Source organism: Neoarius graeffei, chromosome 12 (assembly GCF_027579695.1).
Source record: "Neoarius graeffei isolate fNeoGra1 chromosome 12, fNeoGra1.pri, whole genome shotgun sequence".
Lineage (NCBI taxonomy): Eukaryota > Metazoa > Chordata > Actinopteri > Siluriformes > Ariidae > Neoarius > Neoarius graeffei.
In genome coordinates, this window is record NC_083580.1 from 27,496,503 (window position 1) to 27,515,193 (window position 18,691).

Consider the following 18,691-nt stretch of genomic DNA (forward strand, 5'->3'; position numbering starts at 1 on the left):
AAAGCGCCTTTGCGCCCTCTGCCATTAATCGAGACCCCGTTCAAAAGAATTGGGATGGATCTCGTTAGGCCATTAGATCCGTCAACACAAGGATATCGCTTTATTTTAGTTCTGGTGGACTATGCAATGCAATATCCAGAAGCAGTGCCTCTTCGCAATATCTCAGCACGTAGTACTGCAGAAGTGCTCTTCCGCGTCATCTCCCAAGTTGGAATCCCCAAAGAGATTCTGACTGATCAAGGCACTATGTTTGTCACGCACACTGCGTGAACTGTATGGGTTACTGGGAATTAAGCCTATCCACACCAGCGTTTATCACCCATAAACAGATGGCTTAGTCGAACGGTTCAACCGCACTCTCAAGAACATAATTCGGAAATTTGTAAGCAAGGACGCACGCAACTGGGATAAATGGCTCGAGCCCATGTTATTCGCAGTGCGAGAGGTCCCACAAGCCTCCATGGGGTTCTCCCTGTTCAAATTATTATACGGGCGTAAGCCGCATGGCATTCTAGATGTGCTGCATGAAAATTGGGAGGAGGGACCTTCAACAAGTAAAAATGAAATTCAATACGTTATTGACCTGCATGCCAAACTACACACACTCACACACCTAACCCAGGAGAATTTGTGGCAGGCTCAAGAACATCAAGTCCGTCTGTATGACAGGGGCATGCGCCTTAGGGAATTCACACCGGGAGATAAAGTACTCGTGTTGTTGCCCACGTTGAGCTCCAAATTGATCGCCAGGTGGCAAGGACCCTTTGAGGTCACACGGCGAGTCGGGGACGTCAACTATGAGGTGAGGCAAACGGACAGGGGCAGGGCATTACAGATTTACCACCTTAATCTGTTAAAACTTTGGAACAAGGAGGTCCCCGTGGCGTTGGTGCTGGTGGTTCCAGAGAAGGCGGAGCTGGGGCCGGAGGTTCAAAAGGGAAAATTGACATTGCTCACTGCTCTGGTCCCCTGTGGAGACCACCTCTCTCCGACCCAACTAACGGAGGTCACCAAGTTGCAGACAGAATTTTCTGACGTGTTCTCGCCCCTGCCCAGCCGCACCCACCTCATAGAACACCACATTGAGATGCCCCCAGGGGTAGTAGTGCACAGCCGCCCTTACAGACTGCCCAAACACAAAAAAAAAGTGGTTCAGGAAGAACTTGAGGCCATGCTCGAAATGGGCATCGTCAAGGAGTCCCACAGTGACTGGAGCAGCCCGGTGGTCTTGGTTCCTAAGGCCGACGGGTCGGTCCGGTTCTGTGTGGACTATAGAAAAGTCAACGCAGTGTCTAAATTCGATGCGTACCCAATGACTCGTATTGACGAGTTACTCGATTGACTAGGCATGGCTCATTTTTATTCGACACTGGATTTGACAAAGGGATATTGGCAGATCCCCTTGACTCCGCTATACCGAGAGAAAACTGCCTTTTCCACACTGTTTTGGCTTACACCAGTTCATCACACTTCCTTTTGGGCTGTTTGGGGCACCCGCTACATCCCAGCGGCTTATGGATAGGGTCCTCCGCCCCCAAGCCACCTTCACGGCCACATACTTGGACGATATAATTATTTATAGTAATGACTGGCCACGGCACTTAGACCACCTAAGGGCCGTCCATAGGTCGCTGAGGCGAGCAGGTCTCACAGCCAACCCGAAGAAGTGTGCGATTGGGTGGGTGGAAGTACGGTATCTGGGCTTCCACTTGGGCAATGGGCAGGTGCATCCCCAAATCAATAAGACAGCAGCAATTGTGGCCTGCCCGAGGCCCAAGACCAAAAAGGGGGTGAGACAGTTCCTGGGGCTGGCTGGCTACTATCGCAGGTTTATACCTAATTATTCGGACGTCACCAGCCTGCTGACTGATCTCACTAAAATGGGGGCACCAAATCCGGTCCAGTGGACAGAGCAATGCCAGCGGGCTTTCTCTGAGGTAAAGGCTGCACTGTGTGGGGGGCCACTGTTACACTCCCCTGACTTTTCTCTCCCCTTTGTTTTGCAGATGGATGCGTCGGACAGAGGCCTAGGGGCTGTTCTGTCCCAGGAGGTGGAGGGGGAGGACCGTCCAGTGCTGTACATCAGCCGGAAGCTGTTGGTGCGCGAGGGCAGGTATAGCACAATAGAAAAGGAACACCTCGCCATCAAGTGGGCGGTCCTCGCCCTCCGCTACTACAGTGGTGCTTGAAAGTTTGTGAACCCTTTAGAATTTTCTATATTTCTGCATAAATATGACCTAAAACATGATCAGATTTTCACACAAGTCCTAAAAGTAGATAAAGAGAACCCAGTTAAACAAATGAGACAAAAATATTATACTTGGTCATTTATTTATTGAGGAAAATGATCCAATATTACATATCTGTGAGTGGCAAAAGTATGTGAACCTCTAGGATTAGCAGTTAATTTGAAGGTGAAATTAGAGTCAGGTGTTTTCCATCAATGGGATGACAATCAGGTGTGAGTGGGCACCCTGTTTTATTTAAAGAACAGGGATCTATCAAAGTCTGATCTTCACAACACGTTTGTGGAAGTGTATCATGGCATGAACAAAGGAGATTTCCGAGGACCTCAGAAAAAGCGTTGTTGATGCTCATCAGGCTGGAAAAGGTTACAAAACCATCTCTAAAGAGTTTGGACTCCACCAATCCACAGTCAGACAGATTGTGTACAAATGGAGGAGATTCAAGACCATTGTTACCCTCCCTAGGAGTGGTTGACCAACAAAGATCACTCCAAGAGCAAGGCGTGTAATAGTCGGCGAGGTCAGAAAGGACCCCAGGGTAACTTCTAAGCAACTGAAGGCCTCTCTCACATTGGCTAATGTTAATGTTCATGAGTCCACCATCAGGAGAACACTGAACAACAATGGTGTGCATGGCAGGGTTGCAAGGAGAAAGCCAGTGCTCTCCAAAAAGAACATTGCTGCTCGTCTGCAGTATGCTAAAGATCATGTGGACAAGCCAGAAGGCTATTGGAAAAATTTTGTGGACGGATGAGAACAAAATAGAACTTTTTGGTTTAAATGAGAAGCGTTGTGTTTGGAGAAAGGAAAACACTGCATTCCAGCATAAGAACCTTATCCCATCTGTGAAACATGGTGGTAGTAGTGTCATGGTTTGGGCCTGTTTTGCTGCATCTGGGCCAGGACATCTTGCCATCATTGATGGAACAATGAATTCTGAGTTATACCAGCGAATTCTAAAGGAAAATGTCAGGACATCTGTCCATGACCTGAATCTCAAGAGAAGGTGGGTCATGCAGCAAGACAATGACCCTAAGCACACAAGTCGCTCTCCTAAAGAATGGTTAAAGAATAAAGTTAATGTTTTGGAATGGCCAAGTCAAAGTCCTGACTTTAATCCGATGGAAATGTTGTGGAAGGACCTGAAGCGAGCAGTTCATGTGAGGAAACCCACCAACATCCCAGAGTTGAAGCTGTTCTGTATGGAGGAATGGGCTAAAATTCCTCCAAGCCGGTGTGCAGGACTGATCAACAGTTACCGCAAACGTTTAGTTGCAGTTATTGCTGCACAAGGGGGTCAGGCCAGCTACTGAAAGCAAAGGTTCACATACTTTTGCCACTCACAGATATGTAATATTGGATCATTTTCCTCAATAAATAAATGACCAAGTATAATATTTTTGTCTCATTTGTTTAACTGGGTTCTCTTTATCTACTTTTAGGACTTGTGTGAAAATCTGATGATGTTTTAGGTCATATTTATGCAGAAATATAGAAAATTCTAAAGGGTTCACAAACTTTCAAGCACCACTGTACCTGCTGGGGCACCCTTTCACCCTCTGTTCCGACCATGCGCCCCTGCAGTGGTGCCACCACATGAAAGATGCCAACACGTGGATCACCCGTTGGTATTTGACACTCCAGCCGTTTAAGTTCGAGGTGGTCCACAGGCCGGGGGCACAGATGGTTGTGGCGGATTTCCTCTCCCATCGGGGGGGGGGGGTGTCAGCTGCAGGCCGGACGGCTCCCCAGCCTGAGTTGGGCGGTGGGGGTATGTGGCAGCAGGGGCATGGTCAAGTGTCGGTCTGTGAATGGAGGGCGGAGTCAGAGAAGGTAAGTGGCAGAATCACTGCACCTGATGTGAATTAACATGTTTGTGTGTCTCCCCCCGTGACCATGCCCTTTAAAAGGAGAGAAAGAGCAGAGAAAGGGAGCTCTCCCCAACCTGGACACTTACTTGTGTGCGTGCATGTCTGACTGGGAGTGTGAGAAAGGGAAAGCTGAAAAGCTAAAATAAAAAGTTTTTTGTAACACCGTGCTTCTATGCCGTGCTTCTATGCTCCACCCACCTTCAACAATCGTTACAGTCTGTTAGGTGTCCTTCACCCTCAAGCCGCCACCCCAGCAGACGACAGCATACAGGATGGCGCTGGCCACCACAGACTCATAGAATGTCTGCAGCATCATTCGGCAGATGTTGAAGGACCTTAACCGTCTCAGAAAATGGAGACGGCTCTGGCCCTTTTTGTATACAGTGTCCATGTTTTTGGACCAGTCCAGTTTATTGTCCAAGTACACCCCCATGTACTTGTATTCCTCCACCATGTCCACACTGACCCCTTGGATGTTCACAGGATTCACCAGAGCCCTGATTCTCTTCAGATCGACCACCAGTTCTTTCGTCTTCGTCACGTTGAGCTGTCGGTGGTTCTTCCTGCTCCACATGACAAAGTTGTCCACCACCATCCTGTACTCACTCTTATCACCACCAGTAATACGTCCAACCACTGCAGAGTCATCAGAAAATTTCTGGAGGTGGCAGGTCTCTGTGCAGTAGTTGAAATCAGTGGTGTAGAGAGTGAAAAAGAAAGGAGAAAGGACAGTCCCTTGCGGAGCCCCGGTATTGCTGATCATTCTGTCTGACACACAGCCCTCCAAGTGCACTTACTGTGGTCTGCCATTCAAATAATCTACAATCCAGGACACCAGTGGGGCATCCACCTGCATCACTGTCAACTTCTCACCCAGCAGAGCTGGCTGGATAGTATCAAAAGCACTGGAAAAATAAAAAAACATGATCCTCACAGTGCTGGCTGGCTTGTCCAGGTGTCCATAGATTTTGTTGAGCAGGTAGATGATTGCGTCCTCTACTCCAAGACGGGACTGGTAGGCGAACTGAAGGGGGTCAAGAAGTGATTGGACCATAGGCTGGATCTGCTCCAGAATGAGTCTCTCCAGGGTCTTCATAATGTGTGACGTCAATGCCATGGGCCTGTAGTCTTTGAGGTCGCTAGGACACGGCTTCTTTGGTACAGGGACAAGACATGACGTCTTCCACAGCACGGGGACCCTCTGAAGACCCAGGCTCATGTTGAAGACATACTGAAATACTCCACTTAGCTGGAGGGCACAGATCTTCAGGACCCTGGGGCTAACACCATCCGGGCCTGCTGATTTTCGTGCATGGAGTCTCTTCAGCTGTCTTCTCACTTGCTCCTCGCTGATGATCAGTGTGGGGGTGACGGGTGGGGGAGGGATGGTGTTTCTTGGGGGGGTGCTCAACCAGGGGGTCTGTTGAGGAGGTGCGAGCAAAGTCATGAAATGGGGATGAGGTAGGGCAAGAAGAGGCAGGGGAGGGGGGAGAATGTAAAGTGTGTGGTTGTAGCCATCCCGCAGAAGAATGGTGGTGGTGGGTTGAGGTCAGGCCATCAAATCTGTTAAAGTAGCTATTCAGCTCATTCGCCCTTTCCACATTGCCATCCACTCCTTGACTGTTGGTTGGCTTGTAACCAGCGATGGTCTTCATTCCACTCCACACCTCTCTCATGTTGTTCTGTTGGAGTTTCCACTCCAATTTCCTCCTGTACTTATCCTTGGCCTCCCTGATCATTGCTCTCAGTTCACACTGTACTCCTCGCACCTCCTTCTTATTGCAGCTCTGAAAGCCCTCTTCTCAAAAATACCAAAACTATTGCAACCCTCATAGTGGCTTGATTGCAGTGTTATGGTAACGGTAAAAAAACCCCAACAAGATAAGTAGAAAAAAATAGAGAAACAGGATCGGGAGCATTTGTTGCAGGCTGCACGCGAGCTGATGCATGCGCACATATTTTCTAGTTTATCCAGAAGAATGGAATGATCAATGGTATCAAATTGCTGCACTAAGGTCAAGCAACACAAGTAGCGAGACAGAGCCCTGATCAGAAGCCAACAGTAGGTCATTTACTACTTTAACCAGAGCTGTCTCTGTGCTATGATGAGGTCTAAATCCTGACTGATACATTTCATGGATGTTATTCCTAGGTAAATATGAGCATAACTGCTGTGCCACAGCTTTTTCAAGGATCTTGGAGATAAAGTGGAGGTTTGATATTGGCCAATAATTGGACAGCTGACAGGGATCAAGGTCAGGTTTTTTAATCAGGAGTTTGATAACTGTTAGTTTAAAGGATTTGGGTACATAGCCTATCCTAAGAGAAGAATTTATTATTTTTACAAGCGGTTCAATTACTTCAGGTATTATCTGTTTGAATAGACGTGTAGGTAAGGGATCTAGTACACAAGTTGAGACTTTTGATGCGGAGATTAATGAAAGTAATTCAATTTCTCTAAGGGGAGTAAAACATTCTAATTGTTGATCTGATAGTTATATTGTTAACTACAGGGTCACTTACATTGTCTGACCTTAAATTAGTAGTTTGAATTTTGTGTCAGATATTTTCAATTTTGTCATTAAAAATATTCATGAAGTCGTTGCTACTACATACTGCAGGTGTGCATGTGTCTATAGTGGACTTATTCCTGGTTAATTTTGCTACAGTATTAAATAGGAATCTAGGATTATTTTTGTTATCTTCTATTAGGGAGGAGAGATATGTTGATCTCGCAGCACTAAGAGCTTTTCTATACTTCAGAAAGCTCTCCTTCCAAGCTAATTTGAACACTAACAATTTTGTTTGATGCCATTTACGTTCCAATTTTCAAGTGGTCTGTTTTAAAGTGCAAGTGTCATCATTATACCAGGGTGCTAATTTTTTCTCTCTGATCATTTTCCTTTTAAGAGGAGCTACATTATCTAAAGCAGTGGTTCTCAAACTTTTTTCACCAAGTACCACCTCAGAAAATACTTGGCTCTCCAAGTACCACCATAATGACCAACATTAAAATACAGTAGCGTAGTAGGCCTAAGTATTCATTAAAAACAAGGCGGAGGTTTTATTTAACAAGTATATTTAATATTGTTGGCCACTGTAACATTACACACAGTACTTTGAACAGTAACACTGTGTTTAAATATAGGAAAATAAAACACTGTACTTAAATAATGAATCAAATAAATTGGCCAAATCTGCAACATCTGTAGTCTCCTCAAGCTGTATGGTAAAATACCTACTGTTCTTAATGCGCTCAATCAGTGTCTTTTTAACATCGTCAGCCATGTCATTTATTCTCCTTGACACGGTGTCATTTGAAAGCGGCACCAAGTTTAACTCTCTGGCAGCTTTCTCTCCACACATGATACATGTCATCTCTCTGGCTAATGGCAAACACAGCAGTTCCCCGATTGTGTGCGGCTTACCGGCTCTGGCGATCAGGAGGCTGGCATGATATGAAGCTTCCTGTGCTTTGGCTACGGGTGTACCATAGGACAGAATGGTGGACTTGGACTGCTTCAGTTCATCACGTTTTCGTAAAAAAAAAAATCCATTGGTTTGTCCTTTAGTGCTGTGTGTTTGGTTGTAAGATGCCGTTTGAGATGCGACGGTTTCATGGACTCATTGCTCAGAACGTCCCTGCATACAACACACTGCGGCCTGGGCAGCTCCTCTGTCCCACTCCAAATGAATCCCAGTTTTATGTATTTTTCATCATACTTCCTCCTTACTGATTTCTGCCGTTTGCTAGCAGTTCTGGGGCTGGTTTTGCCACTGTCGTTAGCATCTGCGCTCGGCTCACACACGTCCTCTTCAGTTCTCCCTCTCTCCTGATCCACGCTCCCATTCGCGGATTTAAGCCACGACAGTAATTTTGTCCTACTCGTCATAATTAGCAAAGCCACCTCCACCTTTTCCCATCACAGCCTAGTCTACCAATGGCGGATAACCGTCTGTCAGCGGAACCGGCGGGAATGCGTACGTACGCTACGTATGGCTACCCAGAAGCACTTGCAAGCTTGTTAAAATTATTAACTTAATTTGTATCTCCTTTCATTTTCTTGTCATCGGTTGATATTTTCATCCATTCGGATATTATGGATAGTATTTCACGTTTTATTTTATTTTATTTCTTAAAATTTATTTATATTTAATTAAGTGATTCTTTGGAGTACCACTAGAATGGAGCCCGTGTACCACTAGTGGTACGCGTACCACAGTTTGAGAATCACTGATCTAAAGTATAGCGGAACATTGACTCTCAGCATTCAGTTGCCTGATCAAGTTCTGCAGGGGCTGACAGTGACCCAATCAAAGTTGATAACTCTGGGAGATCATTTATAAAGCTTTGTGCAGTAGTTGACGTGAATGTATGTTTAATACAGTAGCGTGGTGAGGTGTATATATTTATTACTCAGACATATTTTGAATGAGATGAGATAATGATCTGTGATAACTTCAGACTGTGGAAGTGTGACGATATTTTCTACGTTTAACCCGAATGTTGGTATTATGCCGCTTTTCCACTACAAACGCGGCTGAGTCAGGCTGAGCCGTGCCAGGCTGAGTTGAGCTGAGTGGGGCTGTTGGAGTTGCATTTCGACTACAACCGCGCTGAACCGTGCTGGCTGGAAGTGGGTGGACACATTGGGTGGAGTTAGCGAAAGTGGGTGGACATCACCTGATGTCGTTAAGCAGCGCAAACAGTGACATCAGTGAGCTTTTAAGCGGTAGTCTCACGACCCGAATAGTAAACAATAAACATGGAGGACAAGGAGTCGTTAGTGTTGCTGGTCTTGGTTCTGTGGCTTGTAGTCACCGACAACACCAACAGATACTGGCAAGAGCGTATAGATGAGGCGAGGCGCATAAGGCTTCAGAAATTCTCGTAATTCTTCTTCTTCCAGGTTTACGGTGTTTACAGATCCCAGCGTGCTCGCAGGGCGTGTGTGGGCATGTGAGGACACTCCTCCTCACCAATCAGTGCACAGGGGAGTGTCTGCTCACGCCCCCAGCCTCACTCAGCTCGGTTTGGCTCGCTTCAGCCCCACTCCAAAACAGTGCGAGTTTTAGGGGCTAAGCAGGGCTGAAGCGAGCTGAGTCGTGCTGTTCTTTGGTAGTCGAAACGCGAGCCGTGTCAGGCTGAAGTGAGCTGAAAAAGGGTAGTGGAAAAGGGCCATTAGATCGAGGGTGTGACCACCATTATGGGTCGGTCCTATGACATTCTGATTAACCCCTACTGAATCTAAAATGGACACAAACGCTGTTTTCAAAGGGTCTTCTGGGTTATCAAAGTGAATATTAAAATCTCCAACAACTAAAGCTTTGTCTAAGGAGATAACCAGGTCTGAGATAAAATCTGCAAATTCAGAAAGAAACTCAGAATATGGCCCCGGGGGCCTGTAAATAATAAGTAATGGAATTAACTGGGTAGACTTATTTTTCGAGGCTACGTACATTATATTAGTATGAAGAACTTCAAATGTATTAAATTTATAACCAGGTTTGTGTGTTACACCTAGATAATCATTATAAATAACCGCAACGCCTCCTCCTCTGCCAGTTAGACAAGGCTGGTGTATATAACTGTATCCAGGAGAACTAGCTCCATTTAATGCTATATATTAATTTGGCTTAATCCATGTTTCAGTTAAACAAAGTACATTAAACTCCTGATCAGTAATAAGCAGGGCTACCGCATGACGTCACCGTGCCGCGAGATTTTGTTAGGCGCCATATTGGAAGACCAAGTACACATCTATGCAAGTACATACATTCATAAAACAAACTACACCTGAAATGTAGCCAGGGCCGGTTCTGCCCTAATCTGGACCCAGGTGCAACATCGCGCAACCCCCCCCCCAAAAAAAACACCAGTCTAAATCAGGACAACCATCACATAACTATAACTATAAACATTTTATATCAACTATTTTAACTAAATGGGCTATAATAAATAAGCCTGCAGGCAGCCACGGCGGGCTGCCTCAGAAAAGTAACCATTCAATGACGCAACTGAAGGCCTGCAGCCACGGCGGGCTGCCTCAGAAAAGTAACCATTTGTCCTACCTTAAAACTCGTTTTGCATTTTCTGCCTCCTTTTTTGTATTTTCAACCCTCCGTTTATTTTCTTTCCTTTTCTGAAAACCCGATTTGTGTCCAGACATTTTGTTCTGCTACCAACGAACTAACTCGTCAGGTCTCGTCTCTCGACCTCGCGATGATTCCCGTGGGAAGGGCAACAATTGATACATTTTTACAAACAGCCAATAGGGAGGTTGCATCGTTCAGGCTCTTCTTTGCTCAGACACTCAGTAATGGAGACGTGATAGCAGTCCACCTTCCCGCTCTCTCCATTCAGTCAGCGAACGTCACACAGGAAGTGAACCCCAGCGGGTCATAGAAACTTGCGCAGGAAAAGAATGGCTTTTTTATTTGTAGGCTACGGAAACTTTGAGGAACGAAATAAAAACCGGTATTAACCGGTTACCATTATTTTTAATAAGCGTTTCTGTTCCGGAACATAAAAAATAATAAAGTTTCTGGTTTCGTTTCTGTTTCATGTGAAATAGAAAAAGTTCCCGGTTTTCGTTCCTTGAACCGGTTCAAAGCCCTGGTAATAAGTTCATTAACCATTAGCGCTTTAGATGTAAGAGATCTAATATTTAATACCCCCACCTTTTGATCAAAGGTGCTGGCAGCGGCTGTACAGTTAGTATGACCTAATTTTATACTGATTAGGTTACTGGAACAAACTCTCTGAGTATTTCTACTTTTTTGTTTAGCTTGGGGAACAGACACAGTCTCGATGTAGTGGACCCTGAGTGATGACTCTGTGCAGCTAGCAGACAATCGGTTTAGCCTGTTCATCTGCTCTCTGGCCTTGGCTCTGGATGGTCAGAAATTAAGTCGACCTGTTCTGAGACTGACCTATGCTGCAGGAAATGAGAGCAGCACCTTCCCGTGTGGGATGGATACCGTCCTGCCCTAACAGGCCAGCAGTGCCTTCAAAATTAGCCCAATTATTGTGGCATACCCATCACCCCATTATGTCCACAAGGGATTCCCCGAGAGAGGGAGGAGGAGCCTGCTGCTCCTCACTCTGATGCGGTGATGACGTAGACGGCTCTGTGACAGCTGCTCCCGCCAATGCCACACCGGAACCTCCCCCCGCTGAACCATGGCAGGCCCCACTCTTCACTAAATGTGACATTAATTCCTGAAATCCCGGCCAATCAGTCCCCAAAATTATTGAGTGGTTAAGGCAAGGATTAACTGCCGCCTTTACTCTAAATTTCTCCCCTCGAAATAGAATGTGGACCAACACTAAAGGGTAGTTGTGAACATCCCCGTGCACACACAACACCTTCACCAATTGTGCTTTCCCCAATGCCTCGTCTTGCACCAGGCTTTGGTGGATTGAGGTCTGACTACAGCCGGAGTCCACCAAAGCCTGATACGTATCCCCTCGGATACTCACCAGTATGCGATACGCTCCGGCCCGATCGAGGGTGGTCCCTGGCACATCGGGGATCCGGACCACCGCGCCCACCTCCATCACCGAGCACTGATGCTGGAGGCGTCCCGGCTCCCTGCAGCGCCAACAAACCTGCCCAGGCTCTCTCTCTCTCTGCACCGGTGTTCCGGAGCTCACTCACCTGAGGGGGGGGGGAGACAGACACGGAAGTAGGAAACGGTAGGGCACCGCGGGTGCGGCGGACCAGCTGGGGTGGAGCCGGCCCCTGCATCCGCAGTGGGGAAATGGGGCGAGGACGAGGAACAGAAGGGGGGAGAGACAGAGAGAGAAGAGAGGGGAGAAGAGGAGACACACTGTCCTGCCGTCAGAACAGCCGCCATATGGTCCTCTGCCGGCATGATGGCCTGATCCAGCGACGCCGGGCGATGGCACTGGACCCACTCCACTGTTCCTTCCGGAAGTCGGACGATGAATTGCTCCAGCGCCACCAGGTCGACGATTCCCTCGGCGTCGCAGTTATCGGCCCTCAGCCACCGCCGGCAGGCGTCCCGGAGTTGCTGGCCAAACGCGAACAGCCGGCCGACCTCCTCCAGGCGCAGCATGCGGAAGCGCTGCCGTTGCTGCTCTGGGGTGCGCCCCACACATTGGAGGATGGCTCTGCGGAGGTAGGCGTAGACCGGCCAGCTGCGCCTCGCCCATTAGCAGGGGGAGGAGGCGTGCCGTGCGCTGTTCCACCGGCCAACCCCACACCTCTGCTGCCTGCTCAAAAAGAGTGAGGAAGCCTTCGGGGTCGTCCTGCGGACCCATCTTCATTAAGGTGAGGCGGGGAGGGTCCGCGGCAGTGGTGGTGGTGGACCCCGCTGATGCAAGGAGGTGCCGGAACACCTGGCGATCTTCCTGCTACGCCAGCACCAGGGCTTCGAACCATTGTTCCTGCTCCTTCCGGAGGGCGACCAGCGCCTGGTGCTGGCTCTGGTGGGCCGTGGCAAGGGCATGGACCAGGTCCTTGAAGGGGGAGGACTCCATGGGGCTGTTCTCTTCTGTACTCCCGATCCCGGGTTTCGGCACCACTGTAATGATTGTTGGAGGTGGGTGGAGCACAGAAGCACAGCAGGCCAGAACTGAGTGTTACAAAAACTCTTTTTATTAATAGCTTTTTAGCTTTCCACGCTCTCCCAGCCACACACGTGCACACACACAAGTGTTCTGGTTGGGGAGAGAGCTCCCTTTCTCTGCTCTCTCCTTTTAAAGGGTACGGTCACTGGGGGAGACACACAAACACAGGTTAATTCACGTCAGGTGCAGTGATTCTGCCACTTACCTTCCCTGACTCCGCCCTTCATTCACAGACCACGCCCCCGCTGCCACAGCAGGTTTACTATTACTTTTTCAATGTCCTCTACTGTAAACGCTGATGTACATAGCAGAGACTCAGTCATTATAATGTCTAAGTCATCATTCCACAGGGGTAATGCAAGCAAAAAAGTAGATGGATCAGTCTGGCATTTTTTCCGATAATAATCATACACTTGTTCAGTGTTACCGAGAACTAGTGATGGCGTGGGAAACATGCAATCATTAAGGATAACGTCAATCGCCTTTGCTCTGCGATGCTGGCATAGGTAGGTTAATTTATTTTGGCCTACCTTTTGAGATTTTCTTCATTGTTCTCTCATAGCCGCAGCAATCACTGGCTGGATCACCTCCCGCAGGTGCCGCAGTTGTTTTTCAATCCAATCAGCCGGATCCACAACAGGGTCTGATTTAAATCGGATATTAACATCCAATGGTAAAGTCCTCAAAATTCGAATCACAAATTTGAGCAACAGTAATCCAAATGGTCTCCCATCCGCGTGCCTCACAGAGAATATTCCATTATTGAAGAAAACTCCGTTGAGAATTGCGAACAACTTTGACCATCTCCTGAAATCTCCGGTAAGTTAAAACTTCTGTCTTTCTTTTAGTTGTTTTGTATCCAGGCCTTTCCTAAACTGTCTTTCATGATACTGGAAGTTTATCCATTCATTTTCAGTAAGCAATCGTTCGTAATCTGTGAACTCCGTTGTTAATGGAATATTGTAGGCTGACGATAGATGTTGTGGGGTAGGATCCAGGACTTGCGCGTGCTGTTTGTAAATTTTGCCGCTTTGTATTGCTTGCTTAAAAGCTATTTTCATAGATGTTATCAAACACATAACAAGGAGTGCTGTGTGTAAAATCATGTCGGAAAATTCTCTACATTAACGGCGGCAGTTACGACGGGTGTTGTTTGGCCTAGTGTGACGTCACACATGAACGTTACACACACACACACATTTTATATATATATATATATATATATATATATATATATATATATATATATATATATATATATATACACACACACATTCAGTCAGATCTTTTTCCACCATTAATGTGATATAGCAACCAATAAATTTCAAGTGAAAAACAAATAAAAATGTTTCAGGAAAAAGGAAAATGAAAAAGAAAAACTTGCAATAACCTGGCTGCATCAGTGTGCACACTCCTTAAAGGTGACATTTCTATTTGTTTTTCACATGAATCTTTTGGTTGATATATCACATTAACTCTTTACCCCTTAAAGCAGTTGCTACAGCCACCCTTTTATACGTATATACTGTTCACCCTTAGAACATATTTACAAAAAAAGTCTAAAGACAAGGTTTTGTTCATATCAGTTTTCTCCTTCATTATGTTGAAACAATCATGACATATCATACAACAGTCTGTTACACTGTTGCACATAGTAATGAGAAGCATACAAATGCACACAGTTCCTGTTACGAATAAAATTAAAATTCGCCGGTGTGTCTCCGGTGTGTGTTGCACTCTTTTTTGAAGTTTACAAGATATGTCACAAATACTGCTGACGTTATAATGACTGTCCTAGGTAAAGTGCATCTTTACATTTTCAACATGAACATTCAAGTTCATTGCACAAAAATAATTCTTAATGCATAATGTGTTTCATGCTGGGCATTCAAATAAAAAGTGAAATTCGTTACCTTGATCATTTGTATTACACATGCTAAATTTTATTTCAAGTGTTGCTATATTGTAGTGTCACACTATTTCAATAACATTTAACATGTCAATAACATGTCTGCACACCAACATCTAGCTCAAATCTCTTCATTAAGCTTGCGGATGACACGACTGTGGTGGGTCTCATCAACAATGGCGATGAGACAATCTACAGGAGTGAGGTGAGCCGCTTGGCCATGTGGTGCAAAGACAACAATCTCTGTCTGAACGTGGAGAAGACGAAGGAGATTGTTGTGGACTTCAGGAGAGAGCACACCCAGCATGCTCCACTATCTATTGACGGTGCTGCAGTGGAGAGGGTGAGCAGCACCAAGTTTCTGGGTGTGCACATCTCTGAAGACCTGTCCTGGAGCAACAACACCGCATCACTGGCCAAAAAAGCCCAACAGCGTCTGTACGTCCTCCGCAAACTGAGGAGAGCAAGAGCCCCGGCCCCCATCATGCTCACTTTCTACAGAGGCACCATCGAGAACATCCTGACCAGCTGCATCACCGTGTGGTACGGCGCCTGCACCGTGTCCTGCTGCAAGTCTCTGCAGCACATCGTGAGAGCGGCTGAGAGGATCATTGGTGTCTCTCTCCATTCTCTAATGGATATTTATAACTCCCGCTTCACCCGCAAAGCCATCAGGATTGCAGGTGACCCCACCCACCCATCTCACAGCCTCTTCAGCTTGCTGCCATCGGGGAGGAGACTGCAGAGTCTCCGGGCCAAAACCAGCAGGCTCAAGAACAGTTTCTTTCACCAGGCAGTCAGGAGGCTCAACTCCCTCCCTGTTCTGCCCCTCCTCCCCCCTGCCACAGATTCTGCTCGCACACCCCCCTTCAGCATCTGACATGTCATCCTCACAGTTCCCCCCCCCCCCCCCCAAACACACACACACATACATGCATACATACATACCAGGGGCAATTTCTCAGAGACAACAAGGGAAACCAAGCTTCCCCTAAAATTCTCTCCCCAAACTGCGGCATCTATGACATTGAATTCTCATTAAAACAATAACTTGCATAACATAATATATGCCCAAGATTGTATTTATGTTCATAACTATCCTGTAACTTATTTGAGTGATGTCTGATGAACTTGCAGTTCGCTACGAGAATCACCTTTGCTGCCAGGCTGTAACCAGCGTTGCCAGATACTGCTGACGTTTTCCAGCCAAAATATGTTCAAAACCCGCCAAAATGCACTTAAAACCACCCAATCTGGCAACACTGGCTGTAACCGTTCTTATTTCAATGGGCTCTATGGCTGGCAGCCGGGTATCCGTTGCAGTCTATGAGAGGGCTCTGAACAGCCAATTTTGGCTAGTTGTTATTGGTTAAAATCGACAAAATCGTCACTTCCAGGGAAGCCGGGCTTCTCTGGGACTAAACGAGACAGTGGGAGGGACAAGAAGCCGGGCTGATGAAGGATTATTGGAGGTAGTGTTTGAAAGACATGAGGAGGGCGGGCTCTGTACTTCGGCGTTGGCGAGGAACACGGTAAGCGCAGTCAGTCCCTAGCGGATGTCGAGAAAGTGTAGTCTTGTGCCAAAGTGCTGTCCGAATTTCTTTTCATATGAATGTTTCTTCTCATTGATGTCTCTGTACATTACTCTGTAAATAAATGTAAATATTACTCGTTGTGCTCCGTTAACTTTCATCCATTCTATCAGTTTGATCATTCGTGAATTCACTCGTTTATTTCATTTGTAGTTCAATCTGGTTGTAGGCTAGCTTGAGCCTTATTGGGATCTGCAGTGCTAGCTGCTAACAGAAATTGGTGAAGTCTCTGGAAAGCACAACCAGCTAGTATGACAGGGTCACAGACCATTTTCTGGAAAAGGAGCGGAGGGCAGAATTTGTGTATAAATAGTGTGCATCATATAATGTTCATGAATCTGAAGTGTGTATATTGTTCAGTAATGTTAAGAGAATGGTGGGCTCTGTGTTATAGGTTATACCTGGGTATAATATTCAAGGTTCTGTGTGTTGCATAGCCTACCTGGTTATGAATTTCCAGACTGTGTTGCAGAAGATGTTCAAGGATGTGTTGCACAGCTGGGTGTTGTGTTAAAGACTCTGTGTTGCATATCAGGGTATGATGTTCAAGGCTCTTCGTTGAATAGCCAGTGATTTTTGGATGTTTGATATTTTTGATTAAGGATATGAGGCACTAGCCTGGCAAGCCAGACTATAACATGAAATGTACAAGCAAAAATACTTTCTGCCACTAGGTAGGGTTGTCTAGTTCACTATGCTAATGGGGCACACCTTTCTATGCTTTGATATCCGGCCTACAGGTTTTACAATGAATGCGTAAAATGGGCTTCCCCTGTTTTAAAAACCAAAAAAAAGGTGTGCCCCATTAGCATAGTGAACTAGACAACCCTACCTAGTGGCAGAAAGTATTTTTGCTTGTACATTTCATGTTATAGTCTGGCTTGCCAGGCTAGTGCCTCATATCCTTAATCAAAAATATCAAACATCCAAAAATCACTGGCTATTCAACGAAGAGCCTTGAACATCATACCCTGATATGCAACACAGAGTCTTTAACACAACACCCAGCTGTGCAACACATCCTTGAACATCTTCTGCAACACAGTCTGGAAATTCATAACCAGGTAGGCTATGCAACACACAGAACCTTGAATATTATACCCAGGTATAACCTATAACACAGAGCCCACCATTCTCTTAACATTACTGAACAATATACACACTTCAGATTCATGAACATTATATGATGCACACTATTTATACACAAATTCTGCCCTCCGCTCCTTTTCCAGAAAATGGTCTGTGACCCTGTCATACTAGCTGGTTGTGCTTTCCAGAGACTTCACCAATTTCTGTTAGCAGCTAGCACTGCAGATCCCAATAAGGCTCAAGCTAGCCTACAACCAGATTGAACTACAAATGAAATAAACGAGTGAATTCACGAATGATCAAACTGATAGAATGGATGAAAGTTAACGGAGCACAACGAGTAATATTTACATTTATTTACAGAGTAATGTACAGAGACATCAATGAGAAGAAACATTCATATGAAAAGAAATTCGGACAGCACTTTGGCACAAGACTACACTTTCTCGACATCCGCTAGGGACTGACTGCGCTTACCGTGTTCCTCGCCGACGCCGAAGTACAGAGCCCGCCCTCCTCATGTCTTTCAAACACTACCTCCAATAATCCTTCATCAGCCCGGCTTCTTGTCCCTCCCACTGTCTCGTTTAGTCCCAGAGAAGCCCGGCTTCCCTGGAAGTGACGATTTTGTCGATTTTAACCAATAACAACTAGCCGAAATTGGCTGTTCAGAGCCCTCTCATAGACTGCAACGGATACCCGGCTGCCAGCCATAGAGCCCATTGAAATAAGAACGGTTACAGCCAGTGTTGCCAGATTGGGTGGTTTTAAGTGCATTTTGGCGGGTTTTGAACATATTTTGGCTGGAAAACGTCAGCAGTATCTGGCAACGCTGGTTACAGCCTGGCAGCAAAGGTGATTCTCGTAGCGAACTGCAAGTTCGTCAGACATCACTCAAATAAGTTACAGGATAGTTATGAACGTAAATACAATCTTGGGCATATATTATGTTATGCAAGTTATTGTTTTAATGAGAATTCAATGTCATAGATGCCGCAGTTTGGGGAGAGAATTTTAGGGGAAGCTCGGTTTCCCTTGTTGTCTCTGAGAAATCGCCCCTGCTGTATAGGGTGTACTGTTTATATTGTTGATAGCATACATATTTATAATGTACACTGTATATTATAGATATGGTATATTAATGATCTCATCTCATTATCTCTAGCCGCTTTATCCTGTTCTACAGGGTCGCAGGCAAGCAGGAGCCTATCCCAGCTGACTACGGGCGAAAGGCGGGGTACACCCTGGACAAGTCGCCAGGTCATCACAGGGCTGACACATAGACACAGACAACCATTCACACTCACATTCACACCTACGGTCAATTTAGAGTTACCAGTTAACCTAACCTGCATGTCTTTGGACTGTGGGGGAAACCGGAGCACCCG